At 41.0% G+C, this 25,092-nt stretch overlaps 1 pseudogene; it reads right to left on the bottom strand.

Annotated features, from left to right (window-relative positions):
- Window positions 1-22,070: 22,070 nt before the first annotated feature.
- Window positions 22,071-22,410, bottom strand: LOC110549272 (small ribosomal subunit protein bS21m-like; annotated as a pseudogene).
- Window positions 22,411-25,092: the final 2,682 nt, after the last annotated feature.

Raw genomic sequence — 25,092 nt, 5'->3', positions numbered from 1 at the left:
ATAATTATCAAATAATTAACATCTAGCACTTGCTAGCTGTGATGCTTGATTCGGTGTATCAATTTTCCTGAGCCCTGCTCATATTGAAATATTATTGTTGGATGTCTCTGAGGGTCTTCCGCACCTGCTTCCTTCTTGGGTGTCCAGCTTCTGTAACCAGCAGTGTCTTTATAATCCCATGAGGTAAGTCTTCATAATAAATATTTTTCCCCTCATGTATTTTTATACATGTATTTGCCATACATATTTTATTAGCTTAATATGCAAACATCTGCACATGTATGTATGTGTGCATATGTATGTATTTTGTAGAGCACCCAACTAATGCATAAAAGAAAATCTTAGGTTTTTAATCCTCAGGAACATATAAAAGTAAAAAAAAAAAAAAAAAGCTGAGCTTTCTATAGACAGGCTTTCACTGAATCACCATGATCAATTTTAGAGGTCAAGGTATATTGTTGCTGATTTATGCATGATGAAATGCAGAGAGGGTTCAGGAACATTCCTAGACTGTACCAGTAATAAGTGGCAGTGCTATGAATGAAGAATATTTGTGTGACTTCAGCTCTGTGTTTGTCTCCATTTAAACGTCTTGCCATAGACAACATCCCCAAAGTTTTTGTTTTTCATGTAATCTTCACACATTAAAAAAAAATCTCCATGTTCTACTAGTACTCTTGGCAAATAAATGCTACAGTAAATAAAAATAGTCACATAAAGATATATATTTTTGATTGCCTTGTTCCTCCCATCAAATTATATGTGCCGAAGAAGGAACAGGCTTCTTAGAATCCTGAGCACATTTCCCACCAGAGGAGCCAAGATTTGCAGCTTCAACCACAGCCCTTGACAGCATCGCTTAATAAAAAGATTTAAATCCACCTACAACTTTACACTCAAAACCAGACTACACCATCCTGCAAAAGCACAGCAGTAAGAGAAGAGCGATAATGCAACTGTTCCCTGGTGTGTATTGATTCAGCGTGAGCCTTTTGATCTCCTTACACTGCTTAATTTGGGTTGGGATGGTTAACTAGAGTTAAGTTTAATCGCGGTACTTCTGACAGAAAGTGGGGAGTCTAAGTGGGATGAATAAATGGTACACGCTAGCCGTAATAAAAATTTGAACCTATTTTAAGCATATTGTCACTTTAATATCTAGCTGAAGTCAGAGAGTTGTGGCATTGTGCATAATTTGGGGTAGTCTTCAAGTAAATGGGGGTAATAACAGTGCCAACCTGACTGGGTAATTGTGAAAAATTAAATGATCTCATGTATACTAAGTAATGACTGTGCTTGCCTTTCCTCGAGTGTGTGTGGGAGTGTGTGTGTGTGTGTGTGTGTGTGTGTGTGTGTGTATAGAGAGAGAGAGACAGACAGAGAGGAGAAAGAGAGAGAGAGAGACAGACAGAGAGGAGAAAGAGAGAGAGAGAGAAAGAGAGAGAGAGAGAAAGAGAGAGAGAGAGAAAGAGGGAGAAAGAAAGATAGAACTTGGTATCTCTTCTTACAATCTCTACCTTTACTTCTCATAGGTCCTGTCTCCAAATATAGCTTGGAGTGTCAACAGATGAATTTTATTTTGTCTCCTCCCCCCACCCCCCGCCAGAGCTGAGGACCAAACCCAGGGCCTTGTGCTTGCTAGGCAAGCGCTCTACCACTGAGCTAAATCTCCAACCCCACAGATGAATTTTATAAAGTTATACTTAAATTCATAATATTCTCAAAGATAACATGTTTTTCCCATTATCATGGTTTTATTATATAGGCACACAATTTTGTCTTAGATCTGATATGTGATGAATATTTTCAAAGCCAAGCCCTACTTAAGTTTTTTGAGGGAATGTCCCAAACAAGAGAAACTTACATTATGAACACGTTTACTGTGAGAATGAGACACTGACTTCATCTCCCTCGACACGGTGATAGTTTGCATTTGGATGGGAGTAGGGTATTTCTTTCAGAGAGTTCTGGAAGTTGAAATGTTTTAAATCTCGAAAATATTAGCTTACTGGAATGGATGTTTTGAGCCATCTTGCGTGATTAAGTCTTTTGTGAAAAACTAACACTCCTTTCTTTTCTGTTCACCATTTCCCCTCTGATTAAGAAGTACACAGGACTCTGAGTGCCCATTAAGGCTGAATTGGAAATCTGAAGCCAATGCCCAGCTGAATACAACTTTTTTTTTTTTAATTTTGTACACTGTCATCTACTTTCTGCCTCTTCTCTTTCCAAGCATCTGACAGGTGGTGGGAGTCCCTATCTTGGTGGAATTCAGCATCTGCTCTAAAGTTCAATTCCTACATTATTCACTGGATCCTGGCATTTGGGGGCCATTTTACTGACCGCCAAAGACTGACGACACAACAACTATGAGTGAGGCGTGAGGCTTTGGCTTCTCAGAAGAAGCAGTTTGGGGAAAAAGTCCCAATCTTAGGAGAGTTTTCTTCTCAAAGCTTAGAAATAACAGGCTGCCTGATGGTTTGGGGGTGGGTGGGGTAGGACGGAGCCACCTGCATTTCCCTGTAGAATAATTTGGAAAGCTTGCTCCCATTTCTTTTGGCAGGACATTAGTCATTATAATAAAGATCTGGTATTTACCAGATCTGTTTAGACAAATAATCTGGAAGCGACAGGAGGAAATCTGCAATAACTTACAATCAGCTCTTAATTTGGAACTGTTTAGATTTTTCACAGTATGCCTGAAATGAGTAATGTTTATACAAAGCTCAAGACTTCCACAAGCAGCTCTGCTCTCCTGAGTGTGACAGCCTGCTCCTGGCATTCTGAAACCCAGGCCTGATGTTTCCTATCACGCTGGAAGTTCAGCATCTGGGCAGTAGGTATTCAGCACCTTGGAGGGTTTTTGGGGAAGAGCCATCTGGGGGAAAGGAGTGCTCTCTCCATGGCTTACGTTTCCATTATATTAGTTTTAAGATGAGTGGATCCATATCTGTGCAGCGAATTTGGAGCAACAGATGAGTAAAGAACCTGATCCAATGTTAAGACAAGGTGACCTCACTGAGCATCAAGACCATACAAGGAAGCACAATGGGAACTTGCTCGGATAACCGTGGGCTGCAAGGGAGAAGGGGAACTTCAGCTAAGTCTTTTCATTTGTCAAAAACACTTACGGAGTAGGTAGCAGACAGTGGGCCAGATGAGGGCAGTAATGAAGAAGAGAGTTTAAAAGAGCTTATGCTGGGGGTGGGGCGGGGGCGGGGGAGAGGCATAAAAGAGATTAGAAAAAGGACAGTGGGAGAAACTGAACATTTATAGAGTAAAAAAAATAGAGGTAGGCAGTGCTTGAGACAATGTAGACCAAAAGGGCTTCCGTTAGGAGATGACATTTTTACCTCCGACTGATGACAGGAAAGATCCATCTACAAGAACACTTGGAAGAAGGATCCTGCTTGGTAGAGATCCCCATAGGAAGGGCAAGGGTGTTGACTTAGAGTTGTAAGAGGGGTCTCCTGATCACTGATGCTGTGAGGATGGCTGTGGTTAGGTGGTAGAATGAAAAGGGGTGGTTTATTTATCCACTCGTTTGTTTGTGTGCTTGGTTGTGAGGCAGGACCTCACTGTGTTGGTCTAGCTGTCCTGGAACTCACTATGTAGACCAGGCTGGGCTAGTCTACAACTTAGAGAGATCCCCTTCCCTCTGCCTCCCCACGCCACAAGCCTGGCATCACGCCTGTCCTGGGAGGGATGATTTAAAGGTACTGTTATACCTTCCTGCCAGAAATAGGCTAAGCAGCATGCTCAGAACTTCCCGATGCACAAGGGGAAACAGAAGCTGATTGTGGTTGTCGCTGATTATAAAGGAGCACCTTCAGACTTTGCTTCAGAGTTTTGTTTTTCTCATCTCTAGAAGAGGAAGTAATTTATAATGTTTACTAATCATTAACATATGAAATAAGCCTTTCTCTGTCTCTGTCAGTCTCTGTCTCTCTCTCTCTGTTTCATACACATGCATGCTTATATAAGCAGCAGCCTTGGATCTCTGAAATCTGACTTGGGTCCCAGCTTCCTTTCCTTGTCTCCTGCCATTCACTCATGTGTCTGTTGAGAAGTGCCAGAGCCCCTTTCTAACTGTTCCCAGGTCTGTGCTTGGGGCTATGGAGTCGGGGCCAACTTTTCCATTGGCTATACTACTGGAAGCCCATTCTCTCTGTGAAAGTCCGACTTTGTTTGAGAGTATCTGGCTCCCATTCTTAAGACACCATTGTGAAGAGCTTTCATCATAGCTCTCAGAACTGGCCCACCCAAAAAGGCCCTGCATCAGTGGAAACTCTGCCCCTAAATGCAGAATGGTGTATTATTTCAGATAGGTCATTAACCAAAAGACTCTGAAATTCTCCTTACAGTGCTATTTTGGACAGAATGTCACTTTAGTCTGTATTTATTTGTAAACAGCCTTAGGCTCTGAAGTAAAAGAAAGCCTTGTACCCATTAGGCTGGGGATTCAGGCCCACATAACCTTCAAGGCCTCTTGGGAAAGATCTTGCTACATTTTCAGGCACAGACCACAATTACTGCTCTTGGCCAAGTTGCTTTTGGACTACCTTCCCATAAGTCACTGTGTGTCTCAGGAAACTCTTGCTGTTTGTCTTTTTTTTTTTTTTTTGTAACAAAAAAAAGCAAATGAGTAAATAAATAGATGAATAAGTGGAATGACAGTAATAAGAAGCAATTCTTTTCTGATAAAATCTTTTGAAAACAAGCCATGAAAAGGAGAAGCAGAGAGATCACTTTAATTCATACAAAGGAGACATGCTGATATTATCAAGATACCAGCTATAAACATAAGCATAAACATTCTAATTAATGTTCAAGAGGATAAATATAAACACCCAATTCCAGCTGTGAACCACCTGAAAATATAACTAAATTATGTACATTTGGTATTTTCAAGAAGGTGATCTTTCTTGTCACTGTGTTAGCGACATAAAATACTTTTTGACAAACTTTAAATTTATCAGACCGTGATTATATCTCTGCAAATATCTACATCTCCCAGTGCCTTGTACCATTTCATGTTTGAAAAATCACATCCCTTTGATCAACTGTTTATTATATCGTTCCTTTGAGGAGACTCACAAATTTTGGGCTCGTTAACACAGCCTGGAACTCTTTGAATCTTCAACAAGAGTCAGCGAAGTATTTGTGACTCACCTCAGCAATCACTCAGGTTAGGGACAGAATTGGGCCAAACCTGAAATGTCCAGCTCTACGGGGCACCGAAGACTGTGCACAGCAGGGTATGTGCAGCCGCTCCATGAAGAGTGGTGAATGGGCAGGTGACCAGAGCTGTGCCCTTCCTGCCCTTCAGCTGCATATTGTCCACTACGGTTTCTTCTGGGGACATTCATGCAGCCAGTATTTAATAGCACACAGCTGCTTCGTTCATCACTGGCAGATTATGGGATTACTTGGGATTAAAAAAAAAGTCAGGGGGGTCATCAGATCAGCTGACACGAGGTCCAATTTAGGCTTTAAAACTGTAACAACTTCTAGGCTTTTAAACAGGCCTATCAGCAACTTTTTCTTTTTCAAGGCTAAAGCCATCTTTTCAAGGGCTTCTAGGAGTAGTAAGGCAATGAATTTGCCAGTATTCTTAAGACTCCACAGTGCAATCAGTAGATATCCAAGTTTCAGTTTCCTTGTCTGAAAATCATATGTCTGCTAAGATAAACTAAAAAAATTTTACAGTACTATCCAGAATCTAGTGAACTCTCAATAAAAGCAGACGATTATTATTAACTAAAAGTATCTGATGATTTTCATTCATTCATTCTTGTTTTGTATAGAAGTTGAATTTGGTCCTATGTAATTTGTTTCAGATCATTCTGTAACTAAGTACATACATATCTTCATCCATCCATCCATCCAGGCAATAAATGTTTATGGATACCTATTATGTTTGTGCCAGAAATAGACCAAGCTGTTGTGGCTACTGCAACACTAAAGCCAGATAAAGTCATTGCTCATATAGTCTGTGGTCATGTGAAATGAAACAATAAATTAAGATAGGTAAAATGTAGAGTATCCGGTAAAAAAAAAAAATGATTTGAGGGGCAAGAACAAGAGGACAAAGATCACTGCATAGTTTTTTTGTATATAAAACTCTTTTATTTACATTTATTATATCTTTTTCTCCCTACTCCACCCCAATCCCTTCCTACACCCACAACACCAGGTAGGAGAGAGAAAGGGTTAGTGGGAGAGGGGGCACAGTTCTTTCTTAGCTGCTTCCTTCTGGTCAGGGTCATTTCATGAGATCTCCATCTTCTTGTTTCACAACAGTAACTAGGAACAGCAAGGGTGAAATAGCATCAGCCTTGTTCTTTCTCTGATCTCCATGCTCTCTGGGCTCTGGCATTTATTCTCTCTGCAGAGTCCTCAGATTCAAACTATCTGCAGCTGGCAAAGGGCTCTTATCTGAGCCCACATGAAGCAAATAGTCTGCTGCTGTAGAGCATCTGAATCAGTCCCACATCCCACACCTGGGACCAAAACAAAAACATGTTTATATCCACCACAGGATAGAGATGGGAGCTATTTCTGAATGTGTGGTTAGGTAAAGGAGTATTAAGATACTGGAAGGAATGAGGCAATTAATAATCTAGGAATAGAGGATTCAAGGTCAAGGATAAAGTCACAGCAACCATCTTGAGGTGGGAAATTTTTTGTTGTTTGCTTTTTACTGTTCTTGCTCCCCTCTGATCCTGTGACAGCCTTCTATTGGACTCCTTGCTTTGACTTTTATTACAGTCAACACTCAAGCACCAACCACAGGACTTCGTAAACAGCAGATAAGAGCGTGTTCTTTCCTAAATGACAACTCTTTAATGGCTTCCCATTCCACTTAGGAGAACATGCAGAATCTTCACGTGCCTTTTAAGGGCCACCCAAGATCATCTGGGCCCTGTCAATATTTGCAATCATCATGCTTATTTAGGCTACTCCTTTTCAGGAGGGAGTGAAATGGCTGTGGTAAGGTTGGGGGGGTTTGTAGTAGACAGAGAATTAAAGGCATGAGTGATGCTTTTGGGTGGGGCAAGGTGACTCTAAGTGGATGTGTTAAAGAAAAATGCTAACAGTTCTCATTCATGGATTGGCTACAGAGTATGGGTTTATATCTCTTCTACTTCTCTAGTTTTTCAAGTGATGAATAGCTGCTAAAAGTTTCTCCTAGCTTGAGCCTCCTATTTTCTTGAAGACATTTTGTTTGTTTGTTTGTTTGTTTTGTCAAGACAAGTTCTCAACATGTAGCTCTGGTTGTCCTAGCACTCACTATGTAGACCAGGCTGGCCTCCAATTCACAAAGATCTGTCTACTTCTGCCTCCCAAGTGCTCAGATTAAAGGTGTATGCCACCTTGCCTGGTTCTGGAGACTTTTTATTTTTGGTAGCAAAATAAAAAATAACAAATGTAAAACTTAATTTTTAAAATGATCATATTCTCATTAAAATTTGATCTCAGAGTGATCTCAAAATTGAAGCCATATCTTTGGAATTGTAGTGAAATTCGTTGTGTGGCATGGACATTCTACCAGGGGTGGACATTCTACCAGGGGTGGACATTCTACCAGGGTGGGAATTCCACTAGAACTTTATCCAGGACCCTGAAAGGAGACAGTAGAAGGAAAAAGTAATGAAAGTCAATCACCTTCTGAAGCATTCTTTGTTTTACTAGACCTAACTTTCATTTCATATTGAAAGTCTTGCTCAAAAGAGCTTTGGGAAATATTTGAATTTAGTATTTATACTAAACTACACAATTAAGTGATGAGAATGCACTTTGCAAAAAAAAAACAGGCATCCTGCTTCCAACCACAGCCTATAAGATGTCCTACGGTCTGGCTCCCAACTCTGCTTCATCTATATCAGTCTCACTGCCATGTCTAGCATATGCTTCTGTAAGTGTTTAGTAGCAAATTAAGTATTTTACCTGTTCTCTGATGTGCCAAAAGGCTGACTCACTTAATGTGTCTAAAACCTGTGTTAATTCTACCCAGAGTCCTACCTTGATCTCTATTTAACTTTGGTTCTAACCTCCCAAGTCCCTTTTGCTCCTGGTCTCCTTACCCAGTTCTTTGCCTTCTATGGCACATATCATAAATGACTATAGAGTTTAACTGTGCATTTTGTTTCATTATTGTCTCAACAGGAGTAAGCTCCACAGGAGTAAAGGTTTTTCACTTTTCTCCCTGACATAGCCCAACCATATAGGACAATACCTCGCAATACTTGACCTTCAACACATACTTTTTGAATGAATGGATGAACTTATTTTTGCTATAACATGGTGACGTGATGGGTGGTGGAATGAAAGAAGCCTCCGAGTAAGGACATGAGCTGTATACCCACCACCATTTCAGATTTATCTATCTATCTATCTATCTATCTATCTATCTATCTATCACAAATTTAATATATACATATGTGATATATATTGTATTCTTATGAGTCAGTGTTTCTACACTGACTCATGGTAAAAGCCTCATGGTAAGCAAAAACAAAAACAAAACAAAACAAAACAAAACCAACCAAAAAACCCAAAAAAACCAAACAAACAAACAAACAAAAAAAAACAAATAATGACTTTGCAGCTGATTTACACTTCATGACCTTAAGTAAATGGAAGTTATGGCTAACCCTCAAGCCCTGGGATGGATGTCTAAACAAGGAAATAACTTCTGCAGAGAAAAAGCTTCTAAAACAAGTGCATCAAAGGAAGCTGACACTTCTATTGCCTCTGACCCCTCCCCCTTTGGAGCAGAGCCAGAGTCCTAGGAGATGGGGCTGGAAAAAACCATGGGGCTAATAAAAAGCTAAGTCACGAGGCAACTTTGTTTTGTGGCCTAATAGCAGGGTGTGATGCTGTTGGAGGAGGACATTTCTCTACCTTCCCACATCAGTTGGGAACTATTGGTCTGTCAAGGAAAAAATGGCCTCATAGGAAACTAGCAGAGCAATTGTTCCAAGAATATTTTCTGGTAGCTGCATCTTCAGAAGGACTGGAGTTGGTTTGTGCAGCCACGTGGATTCCTCCCTGGTGTCACAGTGGTAATTCAAGAAGCCATTGCTAAGTGTGGAAGGATTTGGAAAGAACTAGAACAGTTGCTTTCACTTCTGTAGCTTTGCTGGTGCTCTGAGGAAATTCCTACAAGGTCTCACTTACTGCTCATTACCACGGGAAGAAAGTAGATCCCATTCCCATGTACCATGGAGGGTTTCCTACACAGGGGAAGCCTTTCTAAGCACAATGCCCCATAGTCCCTGCTTCTCTATTAATATTCTGCTACAGAGGAAATGAATACCCCGGAGGGGATGACTAGGGTTTCTGGTCACTAGACAAGAAGAATAATCCAAAATCTGCACTGCCTAGGGAATTCAGAGAAGATATTGGGTGGAATCCATGGGCATGCTAGGCCTGTAAGATTTCATCTGCTCCGGATTCGAGGTACTGTGAGTGGAGACCTTCCTACTGAACTGTGGAAGTTGCATGAGTAAATGAAAATCACAGAGCCAAGGTAATAGAGAAGAGCCAAGAAGACAAATTACTCTAGGTAATTTGGGTTTCTACTTGTTTTCCTTCCAGGTTCCCTAAAACTAATAGAGAGAGAAGCCTTTCTTTCTTGGGCTTTGATACATCTATTTTCTTATGAGAAAATAGACAAAAGAAGGAATGAGGCAGGAGGAATTCCCAGATCCACTCTTGAAGTAGATTGTGTTTTTCCTTCTTTTTTTAAATTTATTTTTAGTAAATTTTTAACATTAATTACAGTTTGTTTACTTTGTTTCCCAGCTGTAGCCCCCTCCCTGATCCCCTCCCAATCTCACCCCCCCTCATCTCCTCCCTGCCCCTCTCTAAGTCCACTGATAGGGGAGGTCCTCCTCCCCTTCCATCTGAACCTAGCTTATCAGGTCTCTTCAGGACTGGCTGCATTGTCTTCCTCTGTGGCCTAGCAAGGCTGCTCCTCCCTCAATGGGGAGGAGGTCAAAGAGCCAGCCATTGAGTTCATGTCAGAGACAGTCCCTGTTCCCCTTACTAGGGTACCCACTTGGATACTGAGCTGCCATGGGCTCCATCTGAACAGGGGTTCGAGGTTATATCAGTGCATTATCCTTGGTTGGAGAATCAGTCTCAGAGAAGACCCCTGTGCCCAGATATATTTGGTCCTTGTGAAGCTCCTGTTACAAAATTAACTAAAAAAAAAAAAAAAAAAAAAAAAAAAAAATCAGAAGCCCTCCTGTCTACTGAAGATAAAAGGGCTGAGAAAGAAATTAAGAAAAAAGCACCCTTCACAATAGCCACTAATAACCTAAAGTACCTTAATGTGACTCTAACCAAGCAAGTGAAACGCCTGTTCGAACAAAACTTCAAGTCTCTGAAGAAAGAAATTGAAGGAGATATCAGAAAATGGAAAGATCTCCCATGCTCATGGATTGGTAGGATTAACAGTGAAAATGGCCATTCTGCCAAAAGCAATCTACAGATTCAATGTAATTCCCATCAAAATACCAACACAATTCTTTACAGACCTTGAAAGAAAAATTCTCAACTTCATATGGAAAAACCAAAAACCTAGAATTTCCATGTGTTTTTCTTTTATGCCTTTGAGGAAGGGCCCTGAAAGGGAAATAAATTAAGAAATCAACACAGGTTGGAAATTCAACTTTCTTATTCATTTATGTAGCAAATTAGAGTTGATTTCCAGCTTTGCTTTGATTATGTTCTAAAAAATTAAAAGATGGTTAATTTTGTGCCCTCTCAATTAAAAAAGAGAATGTTGGGCATATAATTCCATCCCATCCACAGGACTATTGATAATTGTTAGCAGCTGGGAGGAGAGAGAGACAGTTTTCTTTAAAAGTGCAGCCACTATCCACCACAATCCAATAAAATAACACATACCCGGAATATCTGTGCAGCACAAACTAGTTTTGAAGGGTTAAAAATAAAAGGACACAAAATTAAAATCTCAGGCAAGATACTGGATCTGGGAAGAGTTGGAGTGGTGGAATGAACATGATTAAATATGAAACTCCCGAAACACCAATAAAAATAAAAAGGATTGTTTCCAGCTTCTGGCTATTACAAATACAGCTGCTATGAACATGGTTGAGCAAATGTCCTTGTTGTGTACTTGAGCATATTTTGGGTATATGCCTAGGAGTGGTATAGCTGGATCTTGAGGAAGCACTATTCCCAATTTTATGAGAAAGCACCAGATTGATTTCCAAAGTGGTTGTGCAAGTTTCCATTCCCACCAGCAATGGAGGAGGGTTCCTATTTTTCCACAACCTCTCCAGCATGTGTTGTCACTTGAGATTTTGATCTTAGCCATTCTGATGGGTATAAGGTGAAATCTCAGGGTTGTTTTGATTTGCATCTCCCTGATGACTAAGGACGTTGCACAACAAGGACATTTGCTCAACCATGTTCATAGCAGCTCTATTTGTAATAGCCAGAGCTGGAAACAACCCAGATGTCCTTCAATGGAGGAATGGATACAGAAATTGTGGTACATTTACACAATGGAATACTACTCAGCTATTAAAAACAAGGAAATCATGAAATTTGCAGGTAAATGTGGGAACTAGAAAAGATCATCCTGAGTGAGGTATCCCAGAAGGAGAAAGACACACATAGTGTATACTCACTCATATGTTGATATTAGACATATAATATAGGATAAACATATTAAAATCTATACACTTAAAGAAGCTAAACAACAAGGAAGACCCTAGGGAAGATGCTCAATTCTCATTCAGAAGGACAAATGCAATAGACATTGGAATCAGGAGAAGACAAGGAACAAAACAGGAGCCAACCACATAGGGCCTCTGAAAGACTCTACTGATTGAGGTATCGAGGCAGAGGCTGAGACTCATAGCCAAACTTTGGGCAGAGTTCAAGTAATCTTATGATAGAAGGGGGAGATAGACCTGGAGGAGACAAGAGTTCCCAAAGGAGACCAACAGAGCCAAAAACAACAGAACAAAACAAAACAAAACAACAAACAAACAAAAAAACCCTGAGCTCTAGATCCCTGAAGAGAATGATACCCCAACCAAGGACCATGCATGGAGAGGACCTAAAACCCTGGCTCAGATGTAGCCATAGACTCAGTCTCCAAGTGTGTTCCCTAATAAGGGAAGCAGGGACTTTCTCTGGCATGAATTCAGTGACAGGCTCTCTGATCACCTCCCCTTGTGAGGTACAGCCTTGCCAGACCACAGAAGAAGGCAATGTAACCTGAGACCTGATAGGCTAGGGTCAGATGGAAGGGGAGGAAGACCTCACCTATCAGTGGACTAGGAGAGGGGCCTAGGGAGAGAAGAGGGAGGGAGGGTGGGATTGGGAGGAAAGGAGGGAGGGGGACACAGCCGGGATACAAATTGGATAAATTGTAATAAATTATAATAATAAAAAAAATTTAAAAATTAAGAAGAAAATAAAAAGGAACCATGGACCAAACATACTTCAGATTTAAAAACCTCCTTCTGGGGCTAGGGAGATAGTTTCATACACATATGCATGAGATCCTGACTCCAGGTTCCAGCACTCATACAAAAGCTGGTCATAGCAGTGGGCACTTATAGTTTCAGGATTGGTGAAACAGAGATAGGAGAATTCTTGGAGCTTACTGGTCAGCTGGTCTTGCTGAATTGTTGAGCTTCAAAAGAATAAAGTAAAGAATGGTAGTGGAAGATTCTTGGCCATTGATGTCTGTATACACACTCACAATCATGCGTAATGAACACACACGCAAACTCCTCCCACCCCTCTTTCTCTCTTGCTAGCTCTCACTGATTCCAGTGTCTTTCGCTGCTCTTGTCTAGCTGGCATCACGCGAGTGCAAATCATGTCTCAGGAATACAGTACAGCGCAAGGAACTGCTGAGTTTCCATGGGGGCATCTTTAATCCCAAATTTGTGTTGCCCCTTGAGAAATATCAGGACAAGGTGATGCACTATTCCAAAATGCCTTAAAAACTGCAGATTGTTTATTTGAGTCAGGAAGAGCTGCAGCGATGGTTAGTTTTAACTGTCAACTTGACACAGTCTAGAATCACCTGAGAAGGGATTCTCAGTGAGGGATGATCTAGAGCAGGTTGGCCTGTGCGAGTAGTATTGTCTTGATTAAGGTAATCAGTCTAGGAAGGTTCAGCTCAGTATGGGTGGCATCATTCCGTGGGGTTGGGTCCTGGACCGCACAAGAGCAGAGGAAGCCAGCTGAGTAGTGTGCATGTTTTTATTCGCTCTCTGTCCATGTGACAAGCTCCCTTTAGCTTCTGCCGCTATGACTTTTGTGTTCTGATAGACTGTCACCTGGAATTGTGAGCTAAAACCAACTCTCCCCTGAGCTGCTTTGTATTGGGTATTGAATCACAGTAAAGGAAATGAGACTAGAACAGCTGGCCATCTGGTAGAAGTGGGACTTGGTGAGTTCCCACATTTTCCCATTTGTCAGCCGCGTGGTGCTGCCTATCCGCACTCTGAACTGTTTTGGATTAGCACAAGGTATAAGCGAGCATGTATGGAAAACGTGTAAAACGTGTATCCCCTTTGCTTCCTCCCTGGCAGCAGCAGCTTTCTGGCTTACTGCTGAGTGGGCCTGGGAAGGAGGCACGGGATCGGTGGTTTTTCCTTTTGTTCCTTATAACTTTGTTGGACCCGTGAGTCATAGTTTGCAATGCTGGCTGATCTGCTGGATTGCTTTGGGGACTGTTTCTGAGGGCTGTTGTAAGAATGGTCTTGCGGGGAGGGTGAGGTATTGACATCTATATTTTAACAAACTCTTCAGCTAACTCTAGATACATTCAAATATCTAGAAACTCCATGGCCTCAAGAAACTTCACTGAGACACTGGAGATATGTTTGGGGTGTGAGAATTGTCTGTAGATGTAGAAGAGAGAAATAGGAAACAGGCAGTTACAAGGTGTTGAGATGGGTCATGAAATTTCACATGTCTCCCACCAAAATACTTACCAGGTCTGATTCTGCTTAGCTTCTGAGATTTAGATTAGGCGTGTTCAAGATGGTATTCCATAGACTCAACCATTTCTTGCGGAAAAAATGGTCGTTTTAGAAATCCCTTGATTCTGGACTTGATCTGAAGGAACAAAAATCAAACTAATGGTCATTGAATGTTGACTCTACATTTGACACTATGCTGGGAATAAGAGTTCATTTGTTCATAGATTCACCATCATAAATATTAAGTATATTAAGTATTCTACTGAATATTATATATTTTACTAGAGTTATGAAGCTAAACTATCTACCTTTACCCTCACGGGGCTCATAGATAATCATTGTCCACAAAAAATGTGCTAGATGAAGGATGCTTTGGGAGCTGTTTGAAAGGATTCACGGTACAGACTTACTAAGCTGAGGGAGACACATTAGAATGGTGTTCAAGAAGAACTGACACTTAAATCATAACTAATAACCACTCTAATATTTGTTAATGCAAATATTAGTGTGGTTGTAATAGAGAGATTAAGGGAGGATGTAAAAGAAAAAAAAAGGATGAAGGTAGAGATAGTAAGAGATCTAGTCAGGGAAGACAGAGCCAGGGATAGGTTATGTGTGCTGGAGTCAGGTAACAACATGCCTTGATATCCCTCATGTTCCGGAGGAATGAGGACAGGAAACTGTAGTGGAGAAAATTTGCTGGTAGCATGGAGATACATAGGACAGACTAAGACCAAGTGTGGGAGCTGAAGCCTGAGATGAAGCAATAATTGTGAGAGTGGAGAAAAGGGATTGACTGGACCTGGTCATCAGTTGCAAGAAGATGAAGGGAAAACTCAAGGATGCCAAGTGAGTTTCTTTTTTGGCAGCTGGTTGAATCATAGTGCTTTTCGTTATTCACTTGTATGCGTAAATGGATATGAATATATAGTTTGTATTATATTTATATGTCTATTTTAAAACATGTTTTGAACTAAGTATTGAGATTGAACCTCGGGCCTCCTTCATGCTTGGCATTCTACCACAACCCTCATCATGTTTTAATTAGGTATTTCTGCCCTCAGGATAACTTACATCATTTAAAATAGATTAGATAAGCAATCACCAAGAGACTGACGAAAGAGAAGAACGTCCAAGTGCTGAGCCTTGAAAGTTGGGATTCAGAGTCAGATCCACTACAGTGCTGAAACTGTTTCCAGAGAATTTTCCAGGAAAAAAAATACACAAAGCTGAAGGGCCAAAGAAGAGGAATGACAGAAACAAGGAGAGCTAAGATCTTTAAGATAGAACCTGGCACTTGGAACTTCTTGAAGAAGATAAACAAGAAAGAGGACCTGGGGTAAGATGATCAACCCTCACTTAGAAAGACAAATGGGATGGACATTGGAAGTAGGAGAAAAGAAGTAACAGGACAGGAGTCTACCACAGAGGGTCTCTGAAAGACTCTACATAGCAGTGTATCAAAGCAGATGCTGAGACTCATAAACAAACCTTCAGCAGAGTGCAGGGAATCATATGAAAGAAGGGGGAGTTAGTATGACCTGGAGAGGACAGGAGCTCCACAAGGACCAAATATATCTGGGCACAGGGGTCTTTTATGAGACTGATTCTCCAACCAAGGACCATGTATGGATATAACCTAGAACCCCTGCTTGGATGTAGCTCATGGTAGCTCAGTATCCAAGTGGGTACCCTAGTAAGAGGAACAGGGACTGTCTCTAACATGAACTCAATGGCTGGCTCTTTGACCTGCCCCCCCGACACAGAAGGGAGGAACAGCCTTGCTAGGCCACAGAGGAGGACATGGCAGCCAGTCCTGAAGATACCTGATAAGCCAGGGTCATATGGAAGGGGAGGCGTACCTCCCCTATCAGTGGACTTGGAATGGGGCAGGGAGGAGATGAGGGAGGGAGGGTGAGATTGGGAGGGAATGGGAGAGGGGGCTACGGCTGGGATACAAAGTAATAACCTGTGATTAATATAAAAAATAAAAATTATTAAAAAAAAGAAATTTCATCTTGCTTGCAGTCATCATGGTAAGAAATGACCTCCTTTTGACCAGGCCACCACTGTTTTTTGTTTGTTTGTTCCTGTGCTGTTACAGCTTTTCTCTATCTCACTAATGTTAAATAGGGTAGAAGCAAGGTTTATAAAGGGAGAAACAATTCTCTGATTAAAACAGGAACTCTATTCATGGAGATAACCTAGAACTGCTGCACAGATGTAGCTCATGGCAGCAAAGTGTCCAAGTGGGTGCCCTAGTAATGGGAACAGGGACTCTCTCGGTCATGAACTCAGCTCTTTGATGAACATGAACTCGGCTCTTTGATCACCTCTCCCTGAGCGGGGAGCAGCCTTCCCAGGCCACAGAGGAAGACAATGCAGCCAGTTCTGATGAGACCTTATAGACTAGGATCAGATGGAAGGGGAGAAGGACCTACCTATCAGTGGACTGGGGGAGGGGCACAGGAGGGGAAGAGGCAGGTAGGGTAAGATTGGGAGGGATGAGGAAGAGAGCTGGGATACAGAGTGAATAAACTGTAATTAATTAAAAAATTAATTAATTCATTTTAAAAAAGAAAAAACAAAACAACAACAACAAGCTCCACAAGGAGAACAACAGAGCCAAAAGTTCTGGGCTCACAGGGGCCTGCAGAGACTGATGAGTCAACCAAGGACCATGCATCAAGAGGACCTAGACCCTGTGCTCAGATGTAGCCCATAGGCAACTCAGTCTGTCTGTTGGTTCCCTAGTAAGGAGAGCAGGGGCTGTCTCTGACATGGACTCCGTGGCTGGTTCTTTGATCACCTCCCTCTGGAGCAGCCTTGTCAGGTCACAGAGGAAGAGGATGCAGCCAGTCCTGAGAAGACCTGATGGGCTAGGGTCAGATAGTAGGGGAGGAGGACCTCCCCTATTAGTGGACTAAGAGAGGAGCCCAGGGGGAGAAGAGGGAGGGAGGGAGCTATAGCTGGGATACAAAGTGAATAAATTATAACTAATACATCAGTAATACAAAAGAAAAAAATAATAATAAATGAAGTAAAGCGTCCTTAGCCTTGTTTCAGAGATGTTTATTCTGCCTTGAGAAATAATTCATTTAAAACAGTCATCTTTCTTGGGAATGTTAACAGCAGCTTACACATTTTAATAGAAAATAGACTTTTTTTTTTTTTTACCTAGAATCTCACAATATATTGTATATCTGTTTTTTGTTTGTTTCAAGAAGTTATGAAACAAACAAAGAAAAGGCCCTGTGCTGCTCTGTCACTGACAGAAATGTCACCATCCAAACAAGCTTAGATGATGCCTGCAGACAGCAGCTATGCATTTGTTTCTTTCAGGTATGACTGGTCTGACCTTAACCTGTGTTATTTCTGAGATTGAAATTGTATTCTGTCTATATAGCTAATATGTTTGGAATTACTCTTGGCTTTCAGAGTTTTATAAGCAGTTTCCTTACTAGTGAGATGGGCCAGGGAGCATCTGTGATATTCTTAGCCTACTTGGACTCATTCTGTAAATTGGCTGCCTACAAGAGTTGGTTTCCATCTTAATTCCCTTTTATTGTCATTGTCCCACATCTTACCTTCCTAACTGTAAGTTTCAACTCCTTCTCAAGAATACACAGCCTCCATTCAGAAGCTGTATTTGTTGAATAATTTTTGGTTGGTTTGTTTCTCCATTTCTTGGGCTTTAGCTTGCTGGGGCCTGCTCTGGGGCTCCCCACAATTTAGTTTACCCATCTATTGGATTATCTTCACTCACCTTGAAAGATTTCCGTGAGGCATACATAGCTCATAAATGCCATCATAAACTATGCTACAAAAATATGTCTCAACGTCTATGATGCTAGATTCAAGAGATGTCAATTGTGTGTATCTGGTTGTCCGATGTATGGCTTCTTGAGGCTTGATTGTTTGGCATGAAGCTGCCCATCTACAAGTCCTCATCGGTGAACTGCATTTCCTCCAACTGTCCATACAATCGGTAATGTGTTCTAGAATCCTTTTCCACAAGTAGCAGTCACCAGGCTTGCAGGTCAGTATTTCTCCTTTATATTAGTTAGTTGGCAGGGCCTTATATCTCCAGTTTTTAAGAGCAGGGATTTTGAGACAGGAACCCCACCCTTTCCTAGCAGGTCATATAAAATGCCTAGATTCCACCTTCCCACCATGGGCTGCAGGCCTGCTTGTGCAAGAGAACAATAAGGAGATGGTTCCTTTCCTTGTGCTTCTTTGGCAGTGTGAGAGAAGGAGGTGGCTGAAGCCAGACACATTGGCTCCATGCACATGCCCAAGCGTTTTTCAAAGTCTCACCCTGTTGAGCAATAAGAAGGCACTGTCTCCACATTAGCGTCGCCAGGGACCATGTTATAACTGGATGGGTTGGTTTTTTTCATTGAAACCTTGGCTTAAAGGGTGTGTCTATGTATCTACAAAAACGTAAGTGGAAGGAATCAAAAGGGAAGAGAGGCGAGAGTGAAATCATTCCTTTCTTGGCAAGAAAAAAAAGCAAATTCCGTTTTAGGATGAAGGTAATTAACATGGGGGGTTGAGCAGAGTGTTAGTCTGAGACACCAAGGGTTCTCACAAATGTAGGGATCTTTGGGTCTGTGAAAATCAGTCAAGTATAAACTGAACTATCTAGGTAACTTTATTATCATTCAGGACGAATGCACTTTCTTCCATCATTTCCAAAGTCTTCCCAAGAACTAGAATGTTGCCACAACTGCAACTGAAAGCACAGTTCTGCCTGTCTGTCTTTGGTCTTGCTGCTCTATCTACCAGGAAAGCCTCCTCTGGTTTTTCTCACATCCTAGTCACTTCCTACATTGGTATCTATCTCCAACATTCCATCTCAAACACCTTCCCCACTTCTGTGTTCCTCCAAAGAACTGGTGGCCTCAGAAGCCATTCTGTTTAAAGAGTCCAGCACCCTCTCATCCCATGGGACTGTGACTTTCTTGAATTTGGGGGACATTTCTTGTTTGTTTCTGAATCCTCTCCGCCTCACACGATTCTGCACATTAATGGATACTGACCTAACTTCACACTAACAACACAGATGGAAAATGTGCTAGTGGTTTATGTTTCAATTAGGAGATCTGATTTTTATATGTGTTCTGGTAGTTTAGCTTCACACTGTCTTTCATGGCTGTGCATGCTCTAAGACCAAGGGCAAGGTGTTCATACTTTGCTTTCAAAAGAATACCAAAGGTCAGAAATGTCTCTTTCTTTTCGTACCACCATCATTTTTGGTAGAATATATGTGACTTTGGGCATTTTTCCATGTATTTGAATGAAAAGTTCTGTTTAGAAATTGTTGAGAAAAGCAGGGTAGATTTAGAAAGGCAAAAAGGATAAAAAAAGACAAACTTCGGTACAATATAATGTTCTCAAAATTAAGCGGTGGGACAAAGTCATCTTCAGTCAGGTTTTATCTATACAGCCAGCATATGTTCAGAATCTAGAATGTTGGTTGACTATAGTTTCAAAGTCAGGTATTTATCTGATGAACTCTTTCATCCAGGTACACTAGCCTTTTTTCACTTAGGAACAAAACCAATCAACCAACCAAACACCCAAAAACCCACAAAAAACCCAGAAACAAAAAAAAAAAATTCCAAGGATTATTGTTGACTGTTGATGACAATTCTCTCCCAGAAGAATGTACAGATAGGACATCCCTGTATCCCTCTCTAAAGCCCAAAGGACATGTCAGAATCGGGAGGTGGAAGGAATGTGGGAACTGGAGGAAGGGATAGAATTCTATGGAATGCTGTCTTCTGGGCATGATATAAATGTTACATTCTTTAATTCCTCACAGCATCTGTGAATTCAGAAGACCTTCATGAGATTGGGCCTATCATCATCCTGTCATAGGGTGGGGATCTCAACGGCCTCATCTCTCCCTGAGGATTTACATGGGCAGCTAGGGGTTGGTTAGGGAAGGAGAAACCTTTTTCTCTTTCTTTTTTGGTGCTATTAGCCATTGGAGGGAAAAAGCCTCTGCTCTTGTAAATGATCTCTCACTCATGCCTTGTAAGCAACTCTAATGAACTCATTGGGTCATGAAAATAGGAGGTCCAGTTGGCAAGAGGAAGGGAATCAGTGGGAGGAGGATAAAGGGTGAAGGAAATGAACGTGATCAAATTATATTATATACATGTTTGAAAAAGTCATTATGAAACCTATTACTGTGCATAATTAACATGTGTTAATAAAACCATAAAAAAGGAGGCTTTTCTGGTTAGACTAGGTGCCCATCAATAGAAAAGTGGATAGAGAAAAGGTGGTATATATACACAATGGACTTTTACTCAGCCGTAAGAAGAATGTTATGTAACTTGCAGGGAAATGGACAGAAATAGAGATCATCATGTGAAGCAAAGTAAAGAAGACTCGGAATGGTAAAAATATGTTTTCTAACACAGGTGGGATTTGGATTTAAAGATTTTTAAATATTTATGTATAGAGGATATAAAAGCAAAAGGAAGACATATGGGGAGGAAAAACACGAGTGGCCAGGGGAGGTGGGACTAAGGAAGTACAATGGGGTAAGAAGGATAATATATCTCACGTTTCTCCCATATGTGGAATAATAAGTGTCAATTGCTGGTTAGCTTTTTGTCAACTGGACGCAAGCTAGAGCCTGGGAAGAGAGAGGCTCAGTTGAGAAAATGCCTCTATCAGGTTGACCTACAGGCAAATCTGTGGGGCATTTTCTTGACTGATGTTTGATGTGAGCAGTGCCATCTCTGGCCGGCTAGTCCTGGATCGTACAAAAGCAAATTGAGCAGGCCATGAGGAGCAAGACAGTAAAAATTGTTCCCTCAGTCTCTGCTTCAATTCCTGCCTTAACATCCTGCCCTGGTTTTCCTCTGTGACGGATTATAAGCTGGAAGGTGAATAAACCCTTTCCTCCTATAGTTGGGTTTGGTCAGTGTTGCGTCACTAAAACAGAGAAGCCAACTAGGATATTAGCATTTCTTCCTGAGTAATTTCTTGGAACAGCACTCACAAGACTTGTTTCGGGATTCTATATCTATAAACATATTACAATAATTTATTTACATGTATGACTGTTAGTCCCGAACAGGACTGTTAGCGTCTCTCAAAGCAATGAGCGCTCAGTTGAAAATTAGCCACAATGATAAGGCAGACTGACGGCGGTTTTACATGGAGACCACTTCTCTTCTGTGTTTCTTCTCTGATTCTTAGAGCTGTTGGCCAGCCATGACCTTGGTTAGGTACACTTACAGTTTCTGCTTTTGCTTTCGTGTCATGTCTGTATTGAAGTCTCCGTCTGGACTATATATTTCATAAAAATTAGAAGCCTTTCCACCCGCCCCAAATTTTCTGACTTCTTGATAGATTTTTCTCAGGATTTACAAATACAACGTAATTTCCCAAGAAATGCTAGTGAGACATTCACACATGTCCCCTATTCCCTAGTATCCTGGGTTGAGCAGGGCCATTCCTTGTAGACTCAGGCAGTGTGACATAACAGAGCCACCTGGGAGATGAGGAACTTGACTGCCTTGCTGACTAGAGATGTATAAAAATGAGTCGGCATCCTAACATCTCAAGACTTTCACTCACACAACTTTAAAATTAGGGGCTCTCATTTGCTTATGAGAAGCTGAAGTTATTTCACTCTGTTTTATAGGATTCAGTGTGGCTTCCGGTTAAGATTGGTGATCCAGTATTGATAGTGTAGAACAAGCCAGAGGCCTTAGCCAGACCAACAGCTCATTGCAATGGTCGTTTGCAAGTAAAGCTTTTTGGACAAAAGAGCATATTGTGTGATACACTGTAGCTTCAAAGATGAGATTTCATTTGTTTATTCATTATTAATTACTTCATTTATGTTTTGGGGGAAGATGGTAAGGGCTGATATGGAGGGATGGGGAGATGAGTGGGATTGGGATGCATGATGCAAAATTCATAAAGAATCAACATGAACATTTTTTAAAAGATTATTTTCATTAATCACACTTAGCCCAAGTACTATATTTATTCCAATGCTTCTGTAAATGAGATTGTTTTCTTTTTTTTTTTTCACCTGTGATTTGAGTTTATTGTGAAAAATATAACAGAAATTGGGGTTGGATAAAGAAAAGAGCTGAACATAGGATTAATGTGACCACAGGCGTTAGCAGCCAAGCCGTGGATCTGCGCTGTTCTTTCGCATCACGAAGTTGATCTTTCGAGCCATTTCCATGTTGTAGATTCTTGGACCTGATTCATTGCTCTCCCGCTGGCGGCGGCGACAGGGTTTCTCTTAAAAGCGTCGGCAGCGCTTCACGGCTTCAGTGAGCCCATCGCTGCTGACGATCCTGCTCAGGGTCCTGTACGCACTTTCCATGTTCCCCTCCTGAACCATCACAGTCCTGGCAATGAGCTTCAGATGGTTAGCCATGGCCTCGTAGTCAAGTCTTCATTCTCCAAGGCCTATAAACTGGTGGTCTCAGCCCTCGGGCTCCCGAGATTGTTTTCTTGATTTCCTTTCTGGAGGAGTTTTCTCAGACCCACATCTGCTTTTTTTCTTGTCTGTTAATTTTATGTCCTGCAACATTACTGAATTAATTTATCAATTCTAACAGTTTCGTTGTGAAGTTGCTAGATCTTCGATATATAAGATTATGTCGCCTGAAAACCGAGGCACTTCTGCCTCCCCTCTTCTGATCTGGGAGTTTATTACTACATCTTCTATTAAGCAAAGACTTAAAGTACTCTGCTGAGAAGTGATGAAAAGTGTCCTTACTTTCTTACAGATTAAAGGGGAAAACTTCCTGCTTTTCACCAAATCTGATGGTGAATATATGTTTTCTTTAGTTATATGTTTGGTGACTTATTTGGCAATTATTTTGTGCAGAGAAGATCTTTCTAACACCCAATGTGTTGAGAGATTTTATTGTGAAAGGGAGCTGAATTCTGTCAAACACTTGTTCTGAACTGATTGAGATGATCATGTATACCTTTAATCTTTTATTTTGATCTTATAACCAATCTATGAGAACTCTACAATTGTGACACTCACAGAGCCAGAGAGGAGGTTAACTGACAGTTTCCAGCACCAAGTTTTAATTATATAAGATAAATATATCCGACATGTTTTGGGCTGCATAGCATCCACAATAAATAATTTAAAAAAAAATCAAAATTTTCTAAATGTTATTCAACAAAGAATTACTGAATAATTATTTAATTACTTGGTAATTGCTTCATTTAAGTAATGGTCTATCGCCTATGCAAGCAAATTTACCTCAGCAATTGAAGAACATGGCTGACCTCCAAGAGCATATTCTTGAGGGACAGAGATTATACTTCACAGACATTATCCTTGGGAATAAGGTAAAACACCCGCTTTCTTTGGTTTTTATTTATTTAAAATTTTAAAAACTATTTCTCTAATTTTATGTGTATGAATGCTGTACCACTTGCATATCTGCTGGCCATAGAGGCCAGAAGAGGCCGTTGGATTCCTCAGAACTGAAGTTATAGATTGTTGTGAGTCACTGTGCAGGTTCTAGGAATCAAACCCAGGTCCTCTGCCGGAATAACGAGTTCTCTTAACCACTGAGCATCTCTCTGTCCCTCTTCTTTGCTTTTTAAAGAGATGCTTACAAGGAACAACTTGTACAAGGAAAAAAATTTCATATTCTTCCTGTAGGTTGGGTAATCATAGCATTTAAACTTCCATGAGATAAAAAGTTCAAGTAGATGCCCATATATTTGGGCCTGGAAAATTGGTTGACTATTTAAATCTCATTGACAAAAGAACGAAACTATTAAATTAATTATTTAATGAAAGCTATTATCTTTAGATTTTGATCTTATCAAAACTTGTTTAAACCAACTTAAGCTAATCAACCTGGAATAAGCAAGTTACTGAGTTGCACTCAAATATGAATGCTAGTCATGACATTAATAATTGAAAATTTATTGAATGATTGCCTTTTGTAGGAGCAGCAGCTGTAACCAAGCCATAAAGACGACATGTTAAATGGCAGAAGGATGAATGCATTAACATTTTGGAAAGGGTTTTCTTCTTTAAGCATTTTTAGTTCTTTAGTGACATTGTATCTATTCTTGTTTGCTTGTTTGGTTTTGCTTTTTTTTCGAGAGTTTTACCTTGTAGTCCTGGCTGTTTACGAACTCACTCTGGTAGACCAGCCTGGCCTTGATTTCAAAGAGATCTGCCTACCTCTGTCTCCTGGGTGCTGGGATTGAAGGCATACACCACCACTTCCTGGCCTCGATCATATTTTTTGAGATAGGGTCTCTAACTGAACCTAGAGCTCACGATTTGGGCTAGATTATCTGATTCGAGAATCCCACCATCTCCCTTTCTCTACTCACCCAGCACCAGGCGTTACCTTTGTGTATCCCCACAGTTGTCCTTTATATCTGTGCTTGGGATAAGAACCCAGGTCCTAATGTTTGCATAATAAGCACCTTCCCCACTGAGCCACCTAACCCAGCCCCTCAGAGGTACTCCTGACCCTATAGATAGAGACCCCTGCAGGCACTTCAGTTGGTTAGGTACAAATGTAACTTTTTTTGTTCACAATTAAAAGTCAGTTTCTCTTTGCTTTTCCCCCCAGTTGTGGATTTATGTAATGGTCTCCATTTACTTCAAAAAGAAGCTACTTCGATGAGGAGTGAGAGCTACGTATATCTCTGGGTATAAAAATGAAGTATTTAGAATGCAGTTAGAAATAACACTGGTTTAGGACAGTGATGGCAGTAGGTTCTCCTCTAAGGTCCGTGACCTTGTCGGCCACAGGCAGTTGCCTGGGATAACGAGACCAGGTTTTCTCCCGTAGGATGGGCCTTAGGTCTGAGTTGAGTACTTCTAAGATTTAAGTTTCACTATTGTAAACCTTGGGTGGTGCATCTTACCAGGCCAGCCATTGTAGTTCTCAGGCTTTACAGCTGGGTAGGACTATTGATCACTCTTTCCCCTTTCCAGTACTATGAAAGCCAGTCCTCAGGGAGGGGGCATCCAGGATTTCCAGCTGGAGTCCTCCAAGTCTAACGTCTGAAATGTGTGGTATCTTCAGCAATGGGATGATACTTTCAAGTTGTTGAGGGGCAA

The sequence above is a fragment of the Meriones unguiculatus genome, chromosome 21 (genome assembly GCF_030254825.1).
Source record: "Meriones unguiculatus strain TT.TT164.6M chromosome 21, Bangor_MerUng_6.1, whole genome shotgun sequence".
In the NCBI taxonomy this organism is placed as follows: Eukaryota; Metazoa; Chordata; class Mammalia; order Rodentia; family Muridae; genus Meriones; species Meriones unguiculatus.
Note: the sequence above shows the minus strand (reverse complement) of the source record. Positions and strands in the feature narration are given on the sequence as shown.